At 35.8% G+C, this 18,241-nt stretch overlaps 1 protein-coding gene across 3 annotated transcripts in view; it reads right to left on the reverse strand.

The window, feature by feature from the left end:
• Positions 1-18,241, reverse strand: part of LOC149803121 (uncharacterized) — a 73,146-nt gene that overhangs the window by 37,651 nt on the left and 17,254 nt on the right. Inside the window, exon 1 of one of the 3 annotated variants that reach the window (XM_089952732.1) lies at positions 11,705-11,723. The exons of the other annotated variants lie outside the window; for them this stretch is intronic. The gene's annotated coding sequence lies outside the window, so the exon portion shown is untranslated. Of the gene's footprint in view, positions 1-11,704; positions 11,724-18,241 lie in introns of those variants that run through there. 3 annotated transcript variants of the gene reach the window in all.

Here is an 18,241-nt window from a genome sequence, read left to right on the forward strand (position 1 = left end):
GTGTGTGTGTGTTTGACGAGGCAAATTATTCTTACAAGCGGAATGCAAAATGAAGGGTTCCTCGTGGTTTTTCGGAAGCACTAGCAGCCACCCGCGCTACAACAACACGTAAGTTGAAGCTGAGTATTGTAAATCATGACCTACTAAGGACACGGCAAATGTCTGCCAGTAGAAGAAAAACTATATTAATGTTTAAATATAGTGTGTCTTGGATTGTTTCAGTGTAATTAGAATTTGTGTTAATTTATGATATTGAGATTAATTTTTGTAAAGATGGTTTGCTACCTACGTCAGGCTAAAATATAATTTATTTAGAAACGAAATACCTTTTAAATTACGGAAAGTCGTATTTTAGTCTTCAAATAAACATTCCACAAAATGCTTTGATCGGAAATAACTTAGTATTAGTTGTAACCTTTAATTCTTATGCATTTTTGAATTATTGGTAATTTATTTGGCATTTAATTCATAAATACAGAAATTACAGAAATATGTGAAGTTGGTTTGCTTTAGTTAAATACAAGTTTTATCTTATTTGTATAAGTTTATTTGTATGCAATTTTTCTATATCGAGTTTTGTTTAATTTTAATAAAGAATTGCTGCGTTGCAGGCTTCAGGTTCTGACTTCCTTTTTCAGATCGAACCCAGTAACTCTCAGAACACTAGCGATGTAATATCCACATCGCAGGAATGACACCGCCCGCTAAAAGGAAGCCAGCATGATGTCCTTCTCTCGTTTTTTCTATCTGAGAAGTGTATTATCAATAAAGTGGGCAAGAAGAAAGAACTCTATTCAATAAACCGAGAACAATAATGAGCAAAACGAACCTTTAACAATTATTTTTTCATAAAAGATTATTTCAGGTAGTGTAGCAATAAACACTTTAGGTTCTTTGTTCAGACATTAAGTTTTGGCTTTTTTAAACATTTTTTTTTGAAAAAATCTCAAGCAGCCTACCAAGCTTATTTCTCTTAAGGGGTCTTTTGGCTTTTGTGAAATAGCCTTTCCAGGTTCTTTGTCAGAGCTGTTTTCTTTTAATTTTCGTGACGGCTTACTTCTATTTAACAGGTAAGAAGACTCGGAAGGTTAGATCAATATAAATCTGAATGGGTAGAATAATTATTTGTAAGCCTACCACCATGTTTACTTTAAACAGTGAAAAATAATTTGACATTTAATTAGGTACTGAAAAGAGATGGTCTTCCAACGAGACGAGCTGCGATATGCTCGGAAATGATATGACGTACAGACTTTTACCTGGCCCGGTCATAGGGCAAGGCGAACGAGGCAACCGCCTTGGGCTTCGCGCTTTCTCGCAATGCACGTTTTTTGCTTGGGGCCCCGCTCACCGCTTTTGCTGCCTTGGGCCCCGCACATCATAGGGCCGGGCCTGACTTTGACTGTCATCTAATATTTACTAAGTTTGGGTGAATCGTACATTTGCAATGGACACGAGAAGACACACATGGAAGTAAATGTAATTGGTAACTTGTACGTGTCAGCAAAATACTAATCGTCACTCTATCAATGTAATGACTTAGCTGATACCCCTCAGTGCTTCACAACTATGCATCCCAGTTTGACGCACGAGTCTTGGCTACTGCGACATTCCATTTCGCGCAGAATGAGATGAGAGACATTCTGGAGAAATCTATAAAAATCTATCAAAAATGTGGAGAAAAAAATTGAATCTAATGCTTGAAGAATGCTTGAAGAATGTCTGAAACTCGATTTGTGGGGGAGAAAGTGGAATTTCTTACTATATGGAGCTGATCATGGTCGCCAGGTGTCAGATGAAACAACTTAAGTGTTGTGAGGCCATTTTTTAAAAAAAAGTCCGAATGAATAATTAACTATTGGAGGGTGAATACCATGATCTTCCAGATTATTCACAGTCCGCCAGGTAGTTCCGTTGCACCGCTGTACAAACCGGCTTTACAAAAGTGTTATTAGCAAAATGCCTGATCACGCGAAAGAACTGCCTGACAGGAGACGTGACACTAGAACCAAAATACATGGCATGTGTACCAGACGAATATACTGCCAGAAGACGTGATATTCTAGGTGAATGATATGACACGGATGAATAATTCAGGAAGAAAACATGACTAGTTTGACAAAAGCGATTTCCTGTTATAAAAAGCGAGAGATTAATACCATGGTGAACTTAAAAGACATGAAAACTAATAACTTTTTTTTTGAAACATGCATTGTAGGTATATTGACAAAAACACAGGTTTTCAAGATTATTGCTGGCGTATGGGACTAAAAACTATTTACTTTGCTTCTTGGATCCTTTGTTTAAATAGGAAACAAAAATAAATCTCATTAACATTTTCTTCAGCTGGAATTGTAGAATATATTACTTGAAATAATTGCATTTACTTAATAACAAAATTAGTGTTTGGTGCTAGTTTACCCAGGGCCGTCTTAACAACAGTGTAGGCTCTGGGCAAAGCAATGCACTGTGGTCCCCCTACCGACCCTACCCACCCACTTGAATAAAAGGCTAGAAGTGTGAGGCCCTGGGCAACTGACCAGTGTGCCCGTGCCTTAAGACGGCACTGAGTTTACCGACTACAAGTGAGGTAACACGGATCGTGAGCAGGAAATCGAAAAAGAACAAAACAATAGAAAAAAGAAAGAAACGTGAGCGAGGCTGACTTTCCATCCTGTGCGAGAAAATGAACTAAGCAATTCAATATTGCCTTTGTCTGGCACGAATATTATAAATAATAGATCCGAAGGAAGTAGATAGAGGATGAGACGCTCGTTTTATGTCGCGGAGGTCTATCCACAAAATATACTCAGATCTCTATATATGAATCAACTTCCTCCTGTTACAAATACTTTTCCGTGTTTCTCAGAAAATATTTGTAATTTTCTAACGCAACGCTCAATTAAATTTAGGCCGATACAAAATCATCCATGATTTTTCTGTAGACCTTTGTGGTATCCACTAAGTTATCTTTGATTTAATTAGCGGGTAAGAAATGAAAAAGTAGAGCTCCATCATAGCACATGGATAACTGTGTATACTCTACTATTATAAGTCAGTCCAGAATTTCCGTCCTATAGTGCGCCGGCAGACCTGTATCTAAGCACGTTGTTTGAAGCAATCGGTAAAACAAACACCACCGCTTCCATACGTTGACTTCTTCTAGACAACATTTAGCTTGCACGAGGAAAATGGAATATTTCTTGTGTTTAAGAAGATAACAAAATAATCTAAAAGCATTCATGCAGTGTAGAACAAAGGGCACGGTAACCAGGATGAACCCTATCAAATGGAGCGGCCTCAACTGGTCTAAAATGTTGATTAAAAATCAGTCATCTAACATGTAATCAGTCTGGAAGTATTTTTTTTTGTGGTTCTATTTTGTCAAAAATGAGAATGGCATATGAACAGAAGATAAGCCTATGCATGTCTGTAATCTGCATGATAGAAATACAACCTACATGTCAACACATATCGAACGGCATAACACTGTCAATCATATATCATCTAAGTGTGACAATATCATCAAGTTGTTATGTGCATCGACAAAGTATCGTATCGTAGGCTGGTGTGTCGTGAATCATATCGATGTTGGTATTGGTGTATCGTTTCACCCCCTACTCTCTATTAAAGGTGTAAAGGGTGTGAATTTTCTTCTTTTTTTTTTGTCTGCCTGTCTATCTGCTTGTGTATTTTTTTCTATATGTTTTTGCTGTGGTTCCTGATCGATGTAATACAGAATTTAAATTTTGATTTTGCAATGCATATTATTACGACTCTATGGATTTAAAGTAGGCAACAGAAAAGAGCGAAAAGCAACCAATTTTGTAAGATTCAATATATGATTTATTTCCCTTTAATGCAAAGGAAAAATTTAAAAAGAGCTTAAAATATTGCGAATTAGATCCCAAATAATCCAAAAAGTTCTATCACCAGTCCTAAGTAATAAAGTTCTAATTAAATTCCACCTGTGTTCGAAATAAGATCCCCCACTGAAGGTGATGATATGCCAATACAATATGAACTAGATTTTGGACAAGGTCAAGTCCAAAATACACATATACATAACATACACATGGAGAAAAAACTAACAAACCATTACAAAATCAATATACATAACAATATAAAGAGGCTCAGATAATTTAGCCGAAAGGTGAAATTTCGTCGTCCTGAAAATTACAGTGCAATATTATGCTCATGTATTCCTTGCATAATACAAGATGATTAAATAGTTTCATTACGTCATTGATACCTTATGGACAACTCATGCGGGCATTAAAAAATTACTCATCCGTTCAATATTTCTTTTATTGTCTTTACGAGATTCGCTGGAACAATCCCCACATGCTGTCAAAGCATGTATTATCTCACGAGATGTAGAGAGACACAAAGGGATGTCAAATATAAAAATGCGTTCGCAACTTTGAAGTCAGTTGTACGGGTCATACCTAGAATGTATGTGAAGAGTTACGATTTGGATTACCTTAGCTACTTACGAAACAAGGATTCACCAAGAAGTCATTACTTATTATCAAACTATTTTTTCATTGGTAACGTCCCGGTCAATCATACAGTCGGTCAAAATGCAAAATTAGCCAAGGTGTTACTGTAAGATTTGTTTTACTTTTTTTGGAGAAATTGCCGGTAGACAAAATTGATGATTTTTATGTAAATTGCTGTGCCAACATCCATCCGAGGTACAATTATGTCCTGCCAAAAAGCAGAGGTACTTCCGAATGTGTGAAAATGATCTATTGTGCATTCGAAGAGGTTATTTACTCGGTTTTTATCCACTAACATCAGTGGTGTATATATTTTAATTTCTATCGTGGAAGGCTATGATGTATATTTTTTAAAAACATTGTACGTCGCACTCGTGTAGGATATCACAGCAATAAACATAAACATAAACATTTTCGGTTAGCCAGACTATGATGATTGTTTTTAAATTTAAAATGTTTGTGTGTCAACTCGTGTATAGCGACAGCACTAAAATAAACATTAAACATATCTGCCAGTCAGAACATTGTCAGCCTTTTTTTTAAAAATTTTTTTAAAATGGTTGTACATCATCTAGACAACATTAAGCATTTTTCTCAAGAACAAGAGTGGTGGGTATTTTTAAATTTAAATGGTTGTTTATCATCTCGTGTGTTGTGAGACAACACTAAACATTTCTGACGAGCTAGAGTGGTGTATATTCTTTTTAAAGATGTGTGAAGGTCATCTCGTGTACGGCGACACCGCTTAAATAAAAACATTAACACATGTTTGACTAGGGATATTTTTTATTTAAAGTATTGTTTGTCGTTTGGTGTTGGAAGACTTGAGATTTAAGAATTTGCTTCTGTCAACGTAAGAGTAACTAATTTGCAGGCACCTTCAATAACTTTAGTGAATAGATTGCACAAAGCAATATACTACTATATCATCTAGACAAGATTGCAGTTGCTTCGGTTGGCATAAAATGAATCCTTCTCTCTAAATGAAAATATAAAAATTAATTAATTCTGTCATCGATTGAATGCAACATGAATCACAATACATTACGATCTTTCTACACAACACAGTGCAAAATTTGCGAAAAATGGTGCAACAGACAAATGAAAAAACATTAAAAGACTATGAAACTATATGTATTTTACTTAAGAAAAAAATATCTTGGAACAAAAAGAGTGTAAAATTAAACAATCGCAGGCACACTCATGCACAGACAAAGACAGGGACAGTTACGACAACTCCTCGAAAGTATGTATAGACGGACATATCCTATAACCTTCTAATTCCTGCACAGCAGTATGCTGTACTAAATTTTTAAAAAGGCATCCAATGATGCGTGTTCATTGACATACTATCTTGTTTTTTTCCCTCAGACATTTAAAATAGACAAACTCTACCTTGCAAAATTGTGGCAAACTTGATGTAGACACGATTTCCGATCTGATGCTTTGCATAGGCGCCGCTGTTTGTTTTCATGTTGTGCAAGTGATTTTGGAAATGGCTAATTTGTAAATGACACATGATGCCAAAAGGCAATAGATAGCCCGACATAGATGGTATCCCAGAAAGAAAAAAAACTTTTCTTCTTTTGGCTATTAGGTTTGTCTTGTCTTTTCCTCGTCTGTTTTTAATTTTTTTATATAGCTCGATATACAGAATCTGCTTAAACGTCTATTCTATCTTGTCGTCTGCTGAACAAGCTCTTTAAAGTTAGTTCTTTTGACATTAGTTCTTCTGCTATTCGTCTGTTTGACCTAGCAAGCCAGCATTGCACAATATGTTTTGCATTCCAGCAAACATTGTTTATGTACTCAAAGCCGTTTTATTTTTGTGTCTGCTTACGCAATCGATGTCGCTACGTGTTACGTCTTTGGTAAGTTGCTCGGTACTTTGAGTATGTTAAATTCGCCCATCCCATTAGGACGTTTCTCTCTGACATGTTTTTAAAAAATTCCTTATTTATTACTTTGAGAGTGGACAACAGAAGGATTACTCAGGCACACCTAAATTCTACTAATTGTTAACACACAAAAAAAATCAAATAATTGCTGTGCAACGTTGCTAATATTTCTTTTAAAGGCCGTCACAGCTTTTTTATAGAAGGTCCATGTAGTCGGCAAAGATCGGATGGCAGTGGATAAATTTGTCTGCAATTGGCTTGAAATATCATTTTCAGTTCCATTTTGATCGCCTTTTTTTCGTTCTAACCCCATAGACTCTGATACAACAATATGTATATTGTGCCAAAATTAAAGTTTTAATGCGTAATCACTGATTTTAAAACGCAGGTAAGATATTGGAAGCGGCATTGTAATCATCGAATCTTTCCTTCCTCTCTGTTGTTGCATACTGGTTGTGTAACAACTACGACCGCGACGAGGCCAGGGTCTACCTAGTCATTACACAACTGTGCTTTAATAAGTTAGTATTTTGTCACAATTTAAAATCAGTTGCCAGGCAATGAACATGCAGCTAGGCGCAATACATGATTTAAAAAAAAATAGAATCTAGAGATTATAATATGCGAAATATGACTATCGGTCACTTATGAAATCTTTACGAGATTATCCAACACACAAATTGCCAGTAGCTTCTCGTGGGTCGGTTGTTCTTTCTGGGGTTTTCCCGGGTTCTTCCTCCACCATTTATATTGGCCGCCATGTATAGTCTATCTTGTGCTGAAAATGGCGTTAAAACCCTACAACAACAAGAACAGCAAATTGGTTTACCATTCTATATTCAACCCAGGCCATCCTCTTACCTAATAAACAAACTCTCTCTCTCTCTCTCTCTCTCTCTCTCTCTCTCTCTCACACACACACACACACACACACACAACAAAGCAGACATAACCATGTACTGTACTTAGATAATGAAATCATTAAGGATATGTTCATAATAAACGCGGAAAGAAGGAAAAACCATGAATGTAGGAATAATGAACAATGGGGTGAAGGGAGACGTAGAAAGAATAAAGGAAGGATGAGAATGTGGAAGGAAAGGAGATGAAGTAAACTTACAGGTTTATATTTTTTTAAATTAAAATAAAAAAACATGGTGAGAAATATTATAAGAAGCAGTAGCTGATTGGTTGAAATGAAACTGACACACAAACAAAACTTAACGCTTTGTTGGTTTATAATTTAGACTGACAACTGCATATATGAAGAATGAGATGATATTATGAGGTCGATAGGATTCGACCAATAGAAGGAGCAGGCTGTTTGCATTCAGTCATCCGGTAATGAAATTGGGTTTTCCTATAAATAATAATTATAAAGATAGTTGCTATTAGGACTGTTGATGACGACGATGATGGTAGTGATGATGACGGTGATAACGACGGCGATGATTATGACGACGACAATGGTGATGATGACAACGGTGATGATGGCGATAACGCCGACAAAAACGAAATTGATGTTCAGCACACATACTATGATAAATAATGAAGAAGATGGTTTTGTGGTCATACTACGATAACGATTTTGTGTTTTTCTAACATTGTTCTGAACAATTTCAATGTGGTTAGGTCACAAGATCTTCCGGATATTTCAACCTAGCATCGGCCTTCACCTAGATTTGAGACAGCAAAACGGGTGTTTGAAAGGGTCTAATTTTTTAAAAAAATTGTTTCTTTGAACCCGTCATTAAATTTAGCGCCCCTTGAATCACGCCAGAGACTGGAAGATATATGTGTGACGTAACATAGATAAACGACAGTGATCTACAAATGGCAGAGAAGGAAGACAATTATGCTACCTTTCATAAGGATACTATTAAATCCGGGCGCTTTTGGGGTATTCTCCAATTGATATCAGGGACAACATCGACAAATATTACTGATGCGATTCCCTGTCATATCCTACAATTCTGAGATGGTTTCGTTGTTCGTTTGAAAGACCATCATGAATCCATGGAAGATTACTCACTTTCTGGAAGACAGTTGTCTGTGATTGGTAAGCGGCAAAAACCTGCTATAAAGGGGGGCAACTGATGAATATGCTCGATACACAATATAAGATATTTCTATCCTCACGGGCATTTGAAATTCAGAAAGGTTTTATGCCAGACGGATCTCTTACAGATTGACGACTGACCAAAAGCAGACTTCGGCTGAAATTGAGAAGAGTTATTCGCCAAATATGAAAATAGTGACCAGAGACGATTTAATGATATTGCCACAGACTATTGAAACACGGATTTACATTTCCTTGAACCAGCCTCAAAAGAAAATAATACAGTCTGGATCAGTGAAAACGAGCAGAGACCACAAATAGTTCCCTGCAGTGGTACTATTCTGAGTTTTATACGCATTATTTTTAGATGCGAACGTCCGGCTCGTTCACGTACCTATATTTTTTTTACTTTGCTAGTGCCACTGTTCAGACTTATGCCTCCCAAATGTTGCCAAAAGTTGCGTAACACTATCGTACCTACTAATAATTTTTTTGTTAAAAAGCACACTAATCTTGAGAACTTATTAAATATTCCTTGCAAACAAGAAATGGAGGCCAGTCTGGCTGCGTTATCCTGTTGGTAATATCACTGCATGATGGTACAGAAGATCGGAGATATTACGTTTCGTAAATGCATCTTCTGAAACGTTGAATAAAATCAAATTATTTCTTAAATCTCACTTAAATCTTTTAACAACTCTTGAAGGGAAATAATTCTCGTAAATATTCCAGTGTAAATCTACGTATTCTTTAAAACAAAATGTTTATATTCTCGTCCATGTTGCTAATAGAGTACAAATCAGATTTCTGGAAACAATTTTGCCAATTCCCATGTTTACTGGTAGTCAATCTCGTTGTTATTCTTGATGCTTCATTTTTAATTCATTCTAATCGAAGAGTTTGACCATCATTACATCATCCCATAATACATCATCATATTCACAAGACGGGTCTTATCAAGGAGTTGGTCAGTTCCACGTGGGTCTGTGCTAGGTCCGGCTATTCTTTTTCATATATATCAATAATGCTCCAGTTGCAATGGAGTGTTATGTCTTGTATGAACTGTTGAAGATTCGTTAATGGCTGTGCACTTTTTTTAAAATTATGATCCAATAAACTATGCCTTTGGGCGAGTACCAGTCTATAAATTATGAGTCTAAGAAACCGAAAGTATGAGTAAAACAAACAAACAAAAAATATGTCCCTCAATTTTATCTGCCTTATTTATGGGCAATATACAAATTCAGGATGTCGACTGTCAAAGCATATTGGTTAACATTTTAATAATAACAGCCACTGGTAAATCCATATAAATGAAACAAACCAAAAAGGGATGGCAAAAAATCGATGCCCTCCAAGGACAAAATTTCAAAATTAGACAGAAAAACAACTGTAAAGAGATTATTTCGCTTTAATTAGAACTGTTTTAGAATACACCAGAGAGAATACAAGTTGAGGCAGGGTGTATTTTTACTGTTGCCACAAGATTTGCTTCGGTTGAAAAGTAAATCCCGAACGACACTGAATAGGAATCTCTACATACCAGACGCTAAAAGCATAAAATGGTAATTTTCATCAAAAAATTACCACTATTATTTATCTCATCTGAGCCCCTTGTCTCAGTTCCTAATAGTATAAACCAAATAAAAAATCTGGATTCATTAAATCGTATGTAGACATGCTGATGATGGCTGCTGTCCAACGTTCAAAGGTAACCTTTAATGGCGTGCAATGAGACCGAAGCACTGAACATATTCGCCGAATCAGCAATCGCACGATTACTAATATTGGACAGAAGGAGTCGCTGTTATTCTTTTGGTACTGATTATAAGTTTTATCGATGCAACTAAAACTGATGAAAATAGATAACAAAAAGGAATGTAAATTTGCTTCACCGGCATCAGCTTGCAGGGGCTGATCAGCAGCGGGGTGACTGTGCTGACGCGAACCTTCTCCCTACCCGTCGAAAAAAAAAAGAGCGTGAAATAACCTGAACAAATTTAGAAATAAATAAAAACGCCAAAACAATGATGAATGGTCTTGAAAATATATTATAACTTTTGATCATAGTCTTCCTTACAAGCACTGAAAATATTGCTTCAAGTGAAGCTTCTGGAGATGAGGCAAATCAAAATCCTTAAGACGTGTCGTTCGGTGCGTGGTTCAAATCGAGATTTGATGAGATCAAGTTGTCGATTGATTTTTTTCACCAAAGCTCAAACACTGTAGTAAATAAAATGACCTCATTACAGGCGAGTAATTGCAAATTGCGTAGAAAAGACTTGAGGTGTCATCAGCGCTTAACATGACGGTAGAAAACGTAAATAATGAAATACACTGGATTTTCAAGCACACCGGATACTGGCGAAACAAGGATACATGCTCGAATATGTTTTTTTATATATAATTTTAATAGTTAAGTCCTAACAAACGTTATACTACTACATTTATTCAAAACCGAGCCAGTTATTCTAGGAAAGAATTGGAAAATAGGTTTCTTAGTAGTTGTGTTGGAAGACATACGGTTGCTAGAGGAGCCACCCTGAAATATTTCTGTGAAAGCATGTCATAAAAAAGATTCATAGTCTAACATACGTTTCTGAACCAGTTGATTATGAAGCCACACCTTTGCCATGGGAGCCACCGTGATAATATTTCGACAAGCATATTGTAAAAAATATTTTTACCAAACATAATCAAAACTGACTGGACCGTTCTTGAGAAAACGTCGAAAATAGGTTTATCATATGGCTGCAATGGATACTACCGCGTTGATTGAGATATGTCGAAGTCTGCGTTTAGATTAGTCACTGTTACTGCTACAATTCATTATTTTCCCGTTTAGAATGCAGAAAATGTCATTTTATTGTAGCCGAACTTTTGCTCGTGCTGTTGACAACCATACGAGATAGCACTACTATTATTTACAGAAAATAATGACATCCAGAGACTCGGGGCAGGCTAACCAGAATCGTAACATTTGAGAATTTAGAAGAAATTTTCAATGTTATGCCGATGCCGTCAGTATAGCAGCCATTGTGTATAAAAGACAAAGTATCATGGCTATAAACAGAGTCACCATCTCAGTTTCAGCTTATCTGATATGGAAATTAAATCGAAAAAAAGACGATTAAAATTCCACTTGATATAACAGACAAATATTTGACAGTCAAAGGTCGGATCCAAAACCAACGATACTTAAAAGCACAAAATTTCATCAAAAATGGAAACGCGTGATTACTTACAGAAATTTAGATGCTTCGTCCACAAAAGGAGAAATATTACTTTTTCGCATCCTTGTAAACTCTATCAACAATGCAACGAATCAGCTCCATTCATATCACCATTTTTTTTGACGGCATAAGGAAGCATATATTGTTTAGTTAAGTGGATTGTTTACCGCGGAGATAACAGGAATAATGCACCTTGCAGAGATAAACCACGGTTGTCGACTGCCACTGACAATACAATTTGTCTAAGCCAGTTGTTTTCTGTATTGTAGCTGAGCTTTGCACATATTGTTGCGTTGCCAAAACATGTGACGTTAGATTAAAACTTTAAAAACTGTGATGATGATGGTGGAACATCTAGGGACACCGATGGTAGGGTAACTTAAAATTTCGATATTTTATATTTTTGACGAAATTTGTCATGTGATGCTGATGCTGGTGGTACAGTGACCATAACAATTAGTATAGAAGACCATTTGACGTAAGATTACTTTTCCTCACACACACACACACACACACACACACACACACCCCGTTAAATGTATCTGACAGTAAAATGAAATCTGAAAATTCAATAGACCAACCGCTTAAAAGGACAGAGCCACACACTTTGTACAGTCAAAAATTTATCTGGCACCCCAATGCCACATATCAGAAGAGAATATGTTTAAATATGTTTAAATTTCATTGACAAATTATGAGGAATACGAGTACTTTCGCCGACATGACAACCTTACGAAAAAGGCAACGTAACAGGGTAATCAAAGTCACCGTTACGTGACTTCATATAACTTATGCAGGAATTAGAACCATCCATTGATAATTTACGATGAACACACCCTTTTAAATTTATTGCGTGAAGAAAAAACTAAATTTTTACCGTATAACGTTATGTTTCGGTTTATATTTAAATTAAGATTATACATGTTGTTAAATTTTTTGAACAAAAAATTCTTTATTAGGTTTAAAGTCTATGATAAATAGGTTATGGAATTTAAACAAAAATATATTCGTTCGGACTCGTTGTTTTCACAAGCCGTCTTGCAAGCTCGTCTGCCTCAGCTACAATAATTGTCCACATTATTATGTTTCAGTACGAATTCGATAGCCCTAAGTACTGAAGGTAGCTAACGTCGGATTGAAACGACCTTTTGCACATTCCGCTGCCAACCATGTGACATAAGATTCCATCTCACCCACCCCCACTCCACCCCAACTCCCTGATGAAAGGATAATCAAAATCACGATATTTGAGATTTGAGAGGAAATTTCAGCGTGATGCCGGTGTAAATGGTATGGTGATGGTTGTTAATGGAGGAGATTACTGACTGAACATCTTGGCTTCAATTTGGCTGACAAGAAAATGAGATAGCGAATATAATTAGAACCGTCACTTGAACGGATAGAGGGACTTTTAAAATCTAGAATGTATTTAGTAACTAAAAACAAATAATAGCTACTTGAAAGCCCGCCCCCGTAAATATACAAATAACGGACACGTATATGATTACTTACATAAAATTAGATTAATTGGCAAATTGAGAATGGTTACGAGTATTTAAGCCACCTTGACAACATTACTTGTAAAGCAAACGTAACAGTTTCATTTAGTTGCCATGACGTGACGATGTACTAAATTAACGCTGCATGGAATTCGTTCATTGATAATTTACTATGGGCGGGATCTTTTAAAGTCGTTGGAGAACGAGTTGAAAATTTATTTTTTAACTTTAACATTTTGATTCGGTTTATATTTCAATGACAAGTTCACATAAAGATATGTTTATACCTTTATATGGATGAAAGTATATGAAAATAGGTTATTAAATTTTTACAGAATACATATTCTCACGGGCTTCTTATTTTGACTGGCCGAATGAAAGGTTGGTCGTTTACTGCCAGTATGATTCGTCCAGTTTAAATATACCTCATACGTATGCGATTGTAAGGGTGGCAGGGGATAGTTTCGTAAACTGGCCACGGTCAAATTTCTTACCTAAAGAGACTATTTTCAATTTTTCAGATATTATTGTTTAGTAAAGAAATATATGGATATATTTGTGAATTACGTGTTTCGGGGTTGTGTTTTTCTTGAAATTGATTTAAATCATGTACACCTCCCATTGTTTTTTTTGCAGTATGTCGAACGAGAAATACCAATAGTCGGCTAGGAAAAAGAACTATGTACTCATAACTGTAGACATGCGGATTCAAAGCAAGTATAGTATCTATATAAAAAAAAAAACGGCTTTGATGGTAACAGTTTTGAACTGCATTAATCTGTTTATTATAAAAAGTGTTTCAGAATTATCACCTTATGTTTGTACTGCGAGCATCACTTGGTGTCAAAAAGTGACCTTCAGACGAGAAAAGTGTGTGTATAAATGTTTGGGGTACATAAGCATATTTGGTTATGAACTGTGAATAATATTCTGATGCCTTGTTTTAATAAGGATAACCAAAAAATATTGACCTTTTGACATCACTTGCGTATTTCATTATTTATTATCTTTTTTATATTAGGCAGGTGGATGTGGCATTCAGTTTGTGCATCCAATCTTTCATTTGCAGCCAAAGCGCGATTTATTCTGTCCAATGTCAAATCCTCTTCAAAATCATCCTCAGGTGGCGCTCTCGCATTTTTCTGAACGCCACCGTCAGAACACGTTTATTTCGGCGAGAATCTTGCGAGGATTCCTAGTCGTTGTTTTTAACCTCATTTTACAATTAAAAAAATTAGTGGCCGAGAACAAACACCTGAGCAAAAATTAGTAGATCTAATACTGCTTTTGTCAGTTTATCAGCTTTTCTCATCAAAATTTAATGCAAAAATGACTGCAACGACAAATCAAAACAAGGCTAACCAAAGGAAGAAAAAAATGACAATTCAAAACAAGGCTAACCAAAGGAAGAAAAAAATGTGCATACAGTGGCGTCTTATTGCCAAGTCACCTGGGGTTATGTGTTTCCTTGGAAATGGCACTTATCTCCTCGACATGATATAGAAAATATTGTGTTGAAAGCGATGTTACAAAGCAACCAATCGAAACGTCTCCTCTAATCCGTGAATTGCTGATACCACAATTGCCATTCACGATATCCGAACTTCTAACGCAAGAATATTAACCAATATTTGCGACAGGAAAACCAATTTAACATTCTCTTATCCTTGAAATCAGTGGCGTCACTAAGGTTGGTGTCACCCATTACAGCATTTCATGGTGTCACCCCCATGGACCTCCTTCCATAACATACCATACAATTTTTTTAGACAGTCATTTTGGTGTCACCCTCTCTGATGGTGACACCAAAATAACAGAATAAAAATAAAAACTTTGAAGAGAACAAAAATACCAATTTTAAATTATTTTATGCATAAAAAATATTAGCACAATACAACGATTTAAATGGTCAATGGCCAAAATCACGCAGTCTGCTTGGAGGTGCAATCATGTTTTACGAATTTTATGAAAAGTTTTTGTAACCAACATAGTAAGATATGCTAATTAACTTGCAGACATTCTGTGGCAAAACGGCATGTTTCATAGATAAATCGCCAGCATGGTTTACATAGCAACTAGAAAGCAAAGATGGTACGTGTGAGATGTGATCTGGGCAAACATTCGCTTTAGCCCGGATTACATTCCAACATAAATCTGTAATGCAATGCATACGTTAAAATCGTAAGTTTCACTTGCGTGCTTCATACATGGTGACGTATTACACTAGTTAAAATCATAAGTTTCACTTACGTGCTACATACATGGTGACGTAATACACTAGTTAAAATCATAAGCTTCACTTGCGTGTTACATACATGGTGACGTAATACACTACTTAAAATCATAAGCTTCACTTGCGTGTTATATACATGGTGGCACTAGTTAACACCATACGATGATTTCGAAGTCCAAGCTAATTTGCATAACAAAGAAACTGGTACAGTACAACGGGAAAAAAAATCCTGAGATGATTTCTTGTTACGTCACAGTACACATAAACAATGCACGAGGTACAATGTACAAGGTACAATGCACAAGGTCAAATTCTAAGTTGATATGGATTTGCCTAATAGATTACAATTTTAAAAAAGCGGTGAATAATGCACGAGTTTAAATATTAACTTGATCTGAACAAGCAAGAAACATCAATTTGGTTATGTAAGACAGACTGAACCATCAGACTGCCCATTCAGGAGGGAAATCAGAGAAAAATGTCTCTGGATATACTGAATAGTGGTAAAAATGGATAATGCCATTGCATATTATTTCTTAGCATTATACAACTCAAATATGAAGAAGAAGAGCAATGGTACATGGTGGATGTTTGACACATTGAAAATTTAATGCTTTCTAGAGAGAGAGAGAGAGAGAGAGAGATGAATTGTTCAGAGGATGTTGATTCCTTGATTTGCTTAAGTGGGTTAAAAAAAAAAAAAAAAAAAAAACAACTTCTCTTATTGTCAAAAGGGATAATACGTGTTGCTTTTGTAATACTGTGGACTCAGTTTTAAATACTCAAGACAAGACCACAAGATGTCACCAGAAATACAAACTTGACAGATACAACGGTTTGACAAATGTTTATCAACTATTAGAAGAGAGCGACAGCAGAGGTGAACTTGAAAGAAACTAAATCAAGAGTAATTGTAGGAGCAATTGAAATCGATAAACAAATAAAAGTCGACGTGTTAATCATATGTGACGGTCCTAATGCCTACAAAGATGAAAGTTCCCATTTATGTTAGAGTAAAATTTGTTTTTAAGATTAGTGTCATTCAGGTAAACAAATATTACGAACACAAAAGTTTATAAGAAATGCCTGTTATTTTTCTGTTTAAGAGACACCTTATCAGAACACGAAAGGTTATGATACAATGTAGATAACTCGATAGATATACTGACTGATTGAATTATAAAATGTAATTAGTTAAAAGTTCTCTATGATTTGCATAGTCATTTCGAAGGCATAATAGTATCACATGTGAGAATCACGGAAAAAGAGTGTCTGGCAGGAACTTGTAATCAATGATAACATGTTCCTTCTGATCAGCTCAAGGTAGGTCAAGGACACAACATCCAATAAAATAACAAGTCCTGAATAATCAAAACAGCCCAAAAGATTCCATCAGGGTTTTGTCTGTACCTTAAATCAATCGACAAGAGATACAAACCAATAGATAACCGAGACACATGTTGCCCTGAAGTATTTTACGATGTTTCGGGTAAGGTTCTACCATTAGTGTATGGGGAATGACGACCAAAATATGCACAATTTGCTGCGTTCACAGGGGAAGAGAAACTGCGTTTTAATCCGAGAAACATTTGATACACATGTGTGTGAGAAATAACCGAAAACAATGACAGGGATCATGGTCATTTAACAGGTTGATATATGGGTCAAGACAATACGAATGCAATATGAGTTTTATATATCCAAAATCCACGCCGTTGTCCATCTGTAGCATCCATTTGTTCACCATGCCACGCGTAAAACTTGTGCAGATGCAGAAGTATAAAAAAATCATACCTCAAAATGATGACAAACCTATTTCATTCATCAAGGATACTTTAGTTGATAACTTCAAGACAAACGAGAACGAAGTACTAATCAGAAAGACACTCAAGTTTGTAGATAGCTTTAGAGTCATCAGAAAATATATATAGAACAGCTGGCAAACAATTGGGTAATGCAAAATGTAGACACCTAAACGTTTTATCGACCAGTCTACTTGCTCATATTGGTGTTAGCTTCCTCCTTTCAATTTGAGAAAAGGCCTATACCCATATGAACATGTTGAATTAGTTATACAAGGAAGAGAAGAAAAAAAAAGTACTCAACGCAGACTGATTCAAACAAATCAAATGATGACTACCAATATGTACATGAAGTCGAGTAGTACCGATATCAACATGACGTCAAGGAGTACCGATATCTACATGACATCAAGGAGTACTAATATCTACATGATGTAAAGGAGTACCAATATCTACAGGATGTCAAGGAGTACCAATATCTACATGAAGTCAATAAGTACTAATATCTACATGATGTAGAGGAGTACCAATATCTACATGATATCGAGGAGTACCGATATCTACAGAATGTCAAGGAGTACCAATATCTACATGATGTAAAGGAGTACCAATATCTACAGAATGTCAAGGAGTACCAATATCTACATGAAATGAAGGAGTACCAATATTTACATGATGTAAAGGAGTACCAATATCTACAGGATGTCAAGGAGTACCGATATATACATGATGTCAAGGAAATGATGATCAATAAAATTATGTAAATGATGTCAAGGAGTGCTGGAAAAAGCCGGAGTATTGGAGGAAGAAAAGTAAAACTTTTCTCACAATATAAAACAAATGCGTATTACTTGTGCAACCTACCAAGCGAACAATATGAGGGGTTGGGGTTGTTTTTTTCCAAAATTTCAAAAGGGTCCTGACTTTCCTCAAAAGGGCACAAAAACAAATGTTTATGTGCTTATTTACTCAAAACGTGCATAATACGCAGCAAACATGCGCAAGAATAAAACCA

The sequence above is a fragment of the Sinohyriopsis cumingii genome, chromosome 3 (assembly GCF_028554795.1).
Source record: "Sinohyriopsis cumingii isolate HCF-2022 chromosome 3, ASM2855479v2, whole genome shotgun sequence".
In the NCBI taxonomy this organism is placed as follows: domain Eukaryota; kingdom Metazoa; phylum Mollusca; class Bivalvia; order Unionida; family Unionidae; genus Sinohyriopsis; species Sinohyriopsis cumingii.